The sequence below is a fragment of the Gekko japonicus genome, unplaced genomic scaffold (assembly GCF_001447785.1).
Source record: "Gekko japonicus isolate JY-2015 unplaced genomic scaffold, Gekko_japonicus_V1.1 scaffold2024, whole genome shotgun sequence".
Classification (NCBI taxonomy): Eukaryota; Metazoa; Chordata; class Lepidosauria; order Squamata; family Gekkonidae; genus Gekko; species Gekko japonicus.
In genome coordinates, this window is record NW_015163149.1 from 33,885 (window position 1) to 41,522 (window position 7,638).

At 53.9% G+C, this 7,638-nt stretch overlaps 1 protein-coding gene across 1 annotated transcript in view; it reads left to right on the top strand.

The window, feature by feature from the left end:
* The window catches only part of EXOC3L2 (exocyst complex component 3-like 2), a 24,816-nt gene that overhangs the window by 15,730 nt on the left and 1,448 nt on the right, over positions 1 to 7,638 (top strand). The gene's annotated exons all lie outside the window — the stretch shown is intronic.

The following is a 7,638-nucleotide window of genomic DNA, read 5'->3' on the forward strand; positions in this document are numbered from 1 at the left end:
GGTACTTCCCAACACAGGGCTGGCAAAACCCTGCTCCTTCGTCATCTCTCTTCTAAACCGAAAAGTCCCGGGTTCTCCAGCCTGTCCTCATGGGAAAGGTGCTCCTCCCCATTTGGCTGACGTGTTCAGTGCTTTCCCCAGTTCTGCAGCATCCCTGTTGAGATTCGGCAACCGGAGCTGCACAGGGCATTCCGAACGGGGCCGGGGCCGGGCCCCTGGCTACAGCGGGGCATGTCGGGGCCGGGCCCCCTGACCTACCACCCAGGCCTTACAACTTCCCATCCAGCTGGTTTCTTTTATCGTATTTCCCCCCTGCAAACCACAGCCATGCCGAGCTGAGCCGTTGGCCTGTCCTGCCTACCGGCCATGGACCTCCGGCTGGCTGTGGGAAGGGCACGCCACAGGGCACATCTTTTTTTGTCATTAATATTTTATTGGTTTTTAAGTAGTTTTTAACAAGCTTCAATACAAACATCGCACTGCAATGACAAATCTGAACATTCAAGCTATTAGCGAAATCAAATAGATATGGTAACAGGTTCACACAGCATCACAAAAATGAAGTATATGCATCAAGCGTGCCCAGAAGAGGGCAACCAGGAGGGTGAGGGTTGGAATCCAAGTCTTATGAGGAAAGGCTGAAAGAGTTGGGTCTGTTTAGCCTGGGAAAGAGAAGGCTTAGAGGGGACATGATTGCAGTCTTCCAAGTATTTGAAGGGCTGTCATGTAGAAGACGGAGAAGATCTATTCTCTCTTGCTCCGGATTGCAAGACTAGGTCTACTGGGTGGGAATGACAAGGGAGTCGTTACCGGCTAAATATCAGGAGAAACATCCTGACTGTCAGAGTGGTTGAGCAGTGGAACAGTCTGCCTCGGGAGGTGGTGGAGGCTCCTTCGCTGGACATTTTCAAGCGGAGGCTGGACTCTTTCGGGTATGTTGGAGGGCTCTCTTTCGGCTATGCTCCTGCAGAGTACAGGGGGCTGGACTAGATGACCCGCAAGGTCCCTTCCAACTCTAACATTCTATGATTCTAAGTTGTATAACTTATCTACTTAAAACTCTGCAGTTTTACCCTAAAATGATTCAGAAGCCGAGGTCATCAACCAGTTGCGGAATTTCATTCTGTGCTGTGAAATAATCTAGTGTAGGTAGCCAGATTGTGGGGAAATTGGATTGTACAGAAGGCTGTGAGAGCCATGTTATTTGTGATTTTTGCCATGACATGCAGCTTCCATATTTTTGATGCCATTGTGCTGACACAGGGCACATCTGATCCCTACTCCAGCTCCACCCACCCCTCCCTCGTCGCTTTTAAAAAACTTTTACTCTCTTGTCACTCCTGACCGGTGTCCGCTCTAAGATGGAGTTTGTGTGAGCCAGCTCACAGTTTTTCAGCCTCCGGCTCACAGGTTTTTGTCTTGGCTCAGGAAGACTCCAGAGCAGATTGATTAATGCGGCAGCCAAATCGCTCGCTGCACAACCTTACTGCCGGTCGCTCACCAAGTAGAATTTCTGCTCACAAGACTCCACAGCTCAGAGGAGGCATCGCTCCTGACACAGTGCCCCCTGACTCATTTAAATGCCCCCCGAAGTCCAGAATCCCGGCTCCGGTCCTGACCGATACCAGCCCCCTCCAATACTGGCCATTCCATTTTCAGTCCCCTTCTTCACAATCCCCAGCATGGAGTTGGGCACTCCTGAGAAGGAGCTATCGGGGCTTGGCGGCGCACGATCTGCGGGCCCACGCGAGAAGACTCCAGCCTCTTTGGGACAGAAGGGGGATGAGTTAGGCGGAGCGGCCTGAGAGACACACAGGACAGGGCCCAGCTTTGAGATCTCCTTCTTTGCGGGTTTCCTGGCAGAACCAAGGCAGGCGTCTGTCCCTCACAGCAGACCGAGGGCTGGGCCTTCATGCCCCCGGCAGAGCCTCCAAGGCAGTGCCGTGAAAGTCCTCCAGTGCCCCCGTGGGCCCCACTTGCCCGTTTGCGCAAACGGTCCCCTTTGCGCAAATGGTCTCCTTGCGCAAACGGTCTCTGAGAGAGCCAGTTGGGTGTAGTGGTTAGGAGCGCAGACTCTAATCTGGGAAAACCGGGTTCGATTCCCCCCTCCTCCACATGCAGCCAGCTGGGTGACCTTGGGTCAGTCACGAGTTCTCCCAGAGCTGTTCTCTCAAGGACAGCTCTGTAAAGAGCTCTCCCAGCCCCACCTACCTCACAGGGTGTCTGTTGTGGGGAGGGGAAGGAAAAGGAGTTTGTAAGCCACTCGGAGACGGGTGGCCCCGCTCCACCCGAGCTCATGCCTCGTCACCGGCACATGTGATGTTGGGCTCATATCCTGAACTGTGCTGAGCCCTAACCGTGGTGGCGGCGGCACAGGAAGAGGCCAGGGCATCCCTTGCTTGGAACCAGCCCCGCCACGACCTCCTTCTCATTCCTCCTGGAATGGTGAGGTTGGGACGCCCTGCTCCAGAGAGCCCCCCGGGAGGGGCGGAGGGAGCGCTCCCCTTCCTCCCAGAGAGGTGTCATGGCCGCGTGTTCTTGGCACTGGAGCGTCACCGCCATTTCCCCAGGGCAGAGGTGGCCAGCGGGTTATAAATACCCTCCCTTCCACGCTGCCCCCTTCGGCTGCCAGCCGACTGCGTCACTCGGGGAGGCGAAGCCGGACCTTATCGTGTCTCTCGGCTGTTTATTTCCCTTTCCATCTTCCTGCTTGTTGCGTCCTCAGGAATTGTCTCGGAGGCGACAGATTGCCTGTTAAGTGTGGCTGACGGACGTTTCCTGTTTTATCTGGACCCTCTCGGGCTTGTTGTTTCTTCCAAAAAAAAAAGGAGAAAAGAGAAGGAGGGCAGACAGAGAGACAGACAGACACGCAGCCGGAGGAAAAACAAGCGGCTGGGCTTCAGACAGGAAGCGGGCCTGGGAGAAGCTTCCTGCAGGGTGGCCACTTCGGCACGGGCGACGGGGGCCGTGGTCGGATCGTAGCGGCTCTCCTGGGATCCATCATGGGCCTGGGGGGGGGGATTCCAGTTTGGCTTGCCCAGGCCTGGCTCTCCAGCGCCCCTCACATGGACTTTTGTGCCCAGAATCCAGAGACAGGGTGCCAATCAGTGTTGCCTCTCAGCTGAGTCCGTGTGAGCCAGCTCACAGCTTTTTTAGCCTCCGGCTCACACATTTTTTTGTCTTCGCTCAGGAAGGAGGGCTCCAGGGCAGACCAATACTCCCTCTAAGCTGTAGAACCTTGTGAGTAAAAATTCTACCGTGTGAGCTCCTGGCATTAAAGTTGTGAGCGAGCAATTTGGCTGCTGCATCGATAAGTTTGCTCTTGAGTCATCCTTCCTGAGACAAAAATGTGTGAGCCGGAGGCTAAAAACCTGTGAGCTAGCTCACACTGACTCAGCTTAGAGGGAACACTGGGGCAGACTAATTTAAGCAGCAGCCCAATCGCTCGCTCATGGCTTTCACGCCGGTAGCTCACCAAGTAGGATCTTTGCTCACAAGACTCCACAGCTTAGAGGGAGCGTTGGTTCCAACCCGCACGTGAAAGGAGGGAAAGCTGGCCACGATCCTTGGAGGAAGTCCATGTTGCTAAAGCACGGTCTGGGGGCACGCTCCTGTCCACCCTCACAGGCAGCTCAGAGATAGTTTTCCTGGACTGTTTTCCAGGAATTATGACAGATCATCCACTGGAGAAAACGGCTGTTTTAGCGAATGGGCTCTTACGACGTTATACCTTCCTGAGGTCCCTCGCTTTCTCCCTAACCCTGCCGTCTCCCAGCTCCACCTGCAAATCTCCAGGAATTTCCCAACCCAAAGTTGGCAATTCTAACTGTGTAGCTAGGTCTCCCCAAGGAGGGGGTGGATCCGGAAACTCAAGGGCAGGGTCTGGTTGTGGAGCTCCAGGCCCACTGAAGGGGGTATCCTTCCCTGGCCTGGGAGGTTCATATCTGAAGGGCCATCTCTCATAATGTGGCCCCATGCATCTATGGGGTCTTGAACAGACGATCTGCTGGGGCCTGGGGCATGCTCAGTCATGGCGCTTGCCCAGTGGAGGGCACTGCAGGAGGGCTCCTTCTTTGATGCCTTTCCAAATGAGATGGTGCCAACCAAGCAGTGTTCCCTCTAAGCTGAGTTAGTGTGAGTTTGCTCACAGTTTTTTAAACTCCGGCTCACACATTTTTGTCCTAGCTCAGGAAGGATGGCTCAGTGAAAATAAAGGTTTCCCTTTGCTCAAAAGCTAGTCGAGTCCGACTCTAGGGGGCGCTGCTCATCTCCGTTTCCAAGCCGAAGAGCCAGCGCTGTCTGAAGATGTCTCCGTGGTCATGCGGCTGGCATGACTAGACGCCGAGGCGCACAGAATGCCGTTTCCTTCCCACCGAAGCGGTACCTATTTATCTTCTTGCAGTTTCTTGCTTTCGAACTGCTAGGTTGGCAGGAGCTGGGGGCAGAGACGGGAGCTCACTCCGTCACGCGGCACTCGGGTCTTGAACTGCCGAATTACAGACCTTTCCGTCTGCAGCTCTTAACCTCTGAGCCACTGTGGCCCTATCGGTGAAAATACCCCCACCCTTTTTTTTCAATTTAGTGGCCCAAGACTAAAAAAGCTCTCCAGGGCTTCTGCCAGAGGCTTCCTGCCCCATACAAATTGGTGGAGTGGCCCATACACAGCAGAGAATCCCCTAGCAGCAGCTTGTCAATTTCAGAAAAAGTCTTGTCAGTTTCAACATCATTTCCTCCCCTTTGCCTGTGTTCCTTTCTGGGTGAGTTCAGAGGGCTCTTTAGATCCACGCACCTCATGGATTTAAATGTAATGTCCAGACATCAACATCTGGGAAACGTCCATCTTCCATGAGCATCCCGTTTTGGAGGGCTCCAGAGGGCTCCAGAGCAAACCGATTCATGCAGCAGCCCAATCGCTCGCTCACCACTGTAATGCCCGTAGCTCAACAAGTAGAATTTCCGTTCTCAAGACTCCAGGGCTTAGAGGGAGCGTTGCCCCCAGCCCCCTTCGCTGATTGCATCCCACTCCCCCGCAGGAAGCTTCCCAGGAAGGAAGTGTGTGTGTGTGTGTGTGGGGGGGGTTGCCAGGCAAGCCTTCCCAGGAAATTGGGGGCACTGCTTGGAGGAGAACCGATTAGGCCGGGCAAAGGCGAGCGGGCGGATGCCAGCGGCTAATTAGCAGCGCCGTTCTCAGCAGGCGGGTCTCAGTGCTGGGAAGAGAAGACCTCGGAGGGGCCATTAGCCCCGTGATCAGCCGCACGCGGCTCTCTGGGCCTCCCCCCCCTGCCTCGGCGGGGCAGCCAGCAGAACCGGACCTGGCTGATTAGGTGGGCGCCCGGCCAGCTTCCTGCCGTTAAGGAGACATCCGAATCAGCGGGGCTTTAAATAAACTCTCTTGCAGCAGGAGGGAGGCGGAGCACAGGGCCTCCAACAAGCCCTTCTGGAGGTAGCCGGGGCTCACGGTTGCCAACTCTGGGGTGGAGGATTCCTGGGGATTTGGGGGTGGAGCCTGGGGGGGGGGGGGACGACTGATCTCTGTTGACCTTCTGTGATTCTGGGAGCTCTGCAGGCCGCACCTGGAGGGTGCAGACATTGAAGAAAACAGCCAGTGATGTAGTATTAAAGGTAAAGGTAAAGGTTCCCTTGTTCGAAAGCCAGTCGAATCTGACTTTAGGGTTGCGGTGCTCGTCTCCGTTTCCAAGTGGTTAAGACGCTGAACTGCAGGCTGTGGAAGGTCAGTAGTTCAGCAGTTCGAGACCCGAGTGTGCCGCATGACGGAGTGAGCTCCGGTCTCTAGCTGCAGCTCCTGCCAACCTAGCAGTTCGAAAGCAAGAAATTGCAAGTAGATCAATAGGTACCGCTTCGGTGGGAAGGGAACAGCGTCCTGTGTGCCTTGGTGTTTAGTCATGCTGGCCACATGATCACGGAAATGTCTTCGGACAGCGCTGGCTCTTCGGTTTTGAAATGGAGATGAGCACCGCAACCCTAGAGTCGTATTCAACTGGCTTTTGAGCACAGGAACCTTTACCTTTTACCTTCCCAAGCGAAGTTTTTTCTTTTAGCTGAAGAAGAAGTGTTTCTTTCTCTTAGACTGTACAATTCTAAAAGTATCTATATAGCTGATATGGTTTACAAGGTGCCATTGTTCTTCGTTTAGCCAGAGACATGCGCAGTTATAGCTGGCCCGCCAAGGCCATAAGCCTCAGCAAAAATAGCAAGTTAACATTTTGTTCTTTCAGCACTTTACCTTCCCAGCATGCATCCAGACAACAGTCACAAATGAACCAAAGTTAATAATGCCTGAATACATTCATGATGTCAGAATCATAAATGGCACTTAACATATGCACCATGGAAGTGCTAAGTGCACCCACCAAGACAAACTTGTTAGTCAGTGGCAGAGCATAAAGTGTTTCATAAACTGTGCATACAACAAATGGAAGGTCAGCTTGAACTTTGTTGGAGCCATGTGCACACACAGTCCGTGCGATCCAGTCACGGCCTAGGTCCTCTACAGCTCTCTTGGGCCTCTCCCTGCCTCCCCGCCAAAGGCGCACCCCCTCGTCCGAAGGGGGAGGCTTCAGCTAGGACCCACCCCCGGCCAGGGTGGTGCGGCCTGTTCAAGGAGCCGGCTCTTTTCTAACGGTGATGCCGGGAGAATTCGCTGCATCCGAAGTGGTTCAGGGCAGTTGCAGGCCGGAGTTCCCCGTTTGTCCGAAGCGGTTTCTGTCCCACCACGAAGCTCTGGTTATTTTCACGACTCTGTGTCTCAAAGGAGAGCAGAGAAAACAGAAGGCTCCGATTGCTATCGTCCCCCGGCCCCCGCTCTTTGAGAACTGCTCTTGAGAGAACAGCTCTGAGGGAACTTGTAACTGACCCAAGGTCACACCAGTAGCTGCATGCGGAGGAGTGGGGAATCGAGCCCGGTTCTCCCAGATTAGAGTCCGCGCTCCTAACCGCTACACCAAACTGGCTCCCACGCTCCTGGCTTGCCACAAACTGTGCAAAACTGAATGATTAGAGAGGGCTTTTCTGCACCGGCAAGAGGGTAGCGCTGTACAAAAGGCTTCACAAAGTTACCTGGATTCATTGTTGTGGTCTGTGCTACTGTGTGTCGTTTGCTGCGGGTTGGGTCCCATTGTGTCGTTTTGCGTCACTTAACAGTGTCGTGCTAACACTTACGCTTTTGCTGCAGTTCTGTTTTTTTGGAATTCCGCTTGGATCTGCAGCCCAAATCCTATTGCATTGTTTATCGCGTGTCCTGTCTTGTTGACGGCCTTGACTCCCTCTGCGTGATCCGCCTTGAGTCTCTGTGGGAAAGGCGGACTCTCGGGAATGCAAATAAATGTCTGGATTCGCCCTCAGAGCACCACGGCACGTCCTTCCTTCAACGCGGTGTAGCCCAGAGTAGCTGGGAAACGCTTTTCAGGCCTTTCAGCCCGCGGTGTCTTTGGATGAGAAGTTCAGTGTCCAGATAACACAAAGTGATGGTACCACTTTACTCTGCTCCGGTTTGACCTCACCTAGAGTGCTGTGTTCCGTTTCGGGCACCACAATTTAAGAAGGATACAGACAAGCTGGAACATGTCCAGACTCAATGTTCCCTCTAAGCTGTGGAGTCTTGTGAGCAAAAATTCAACT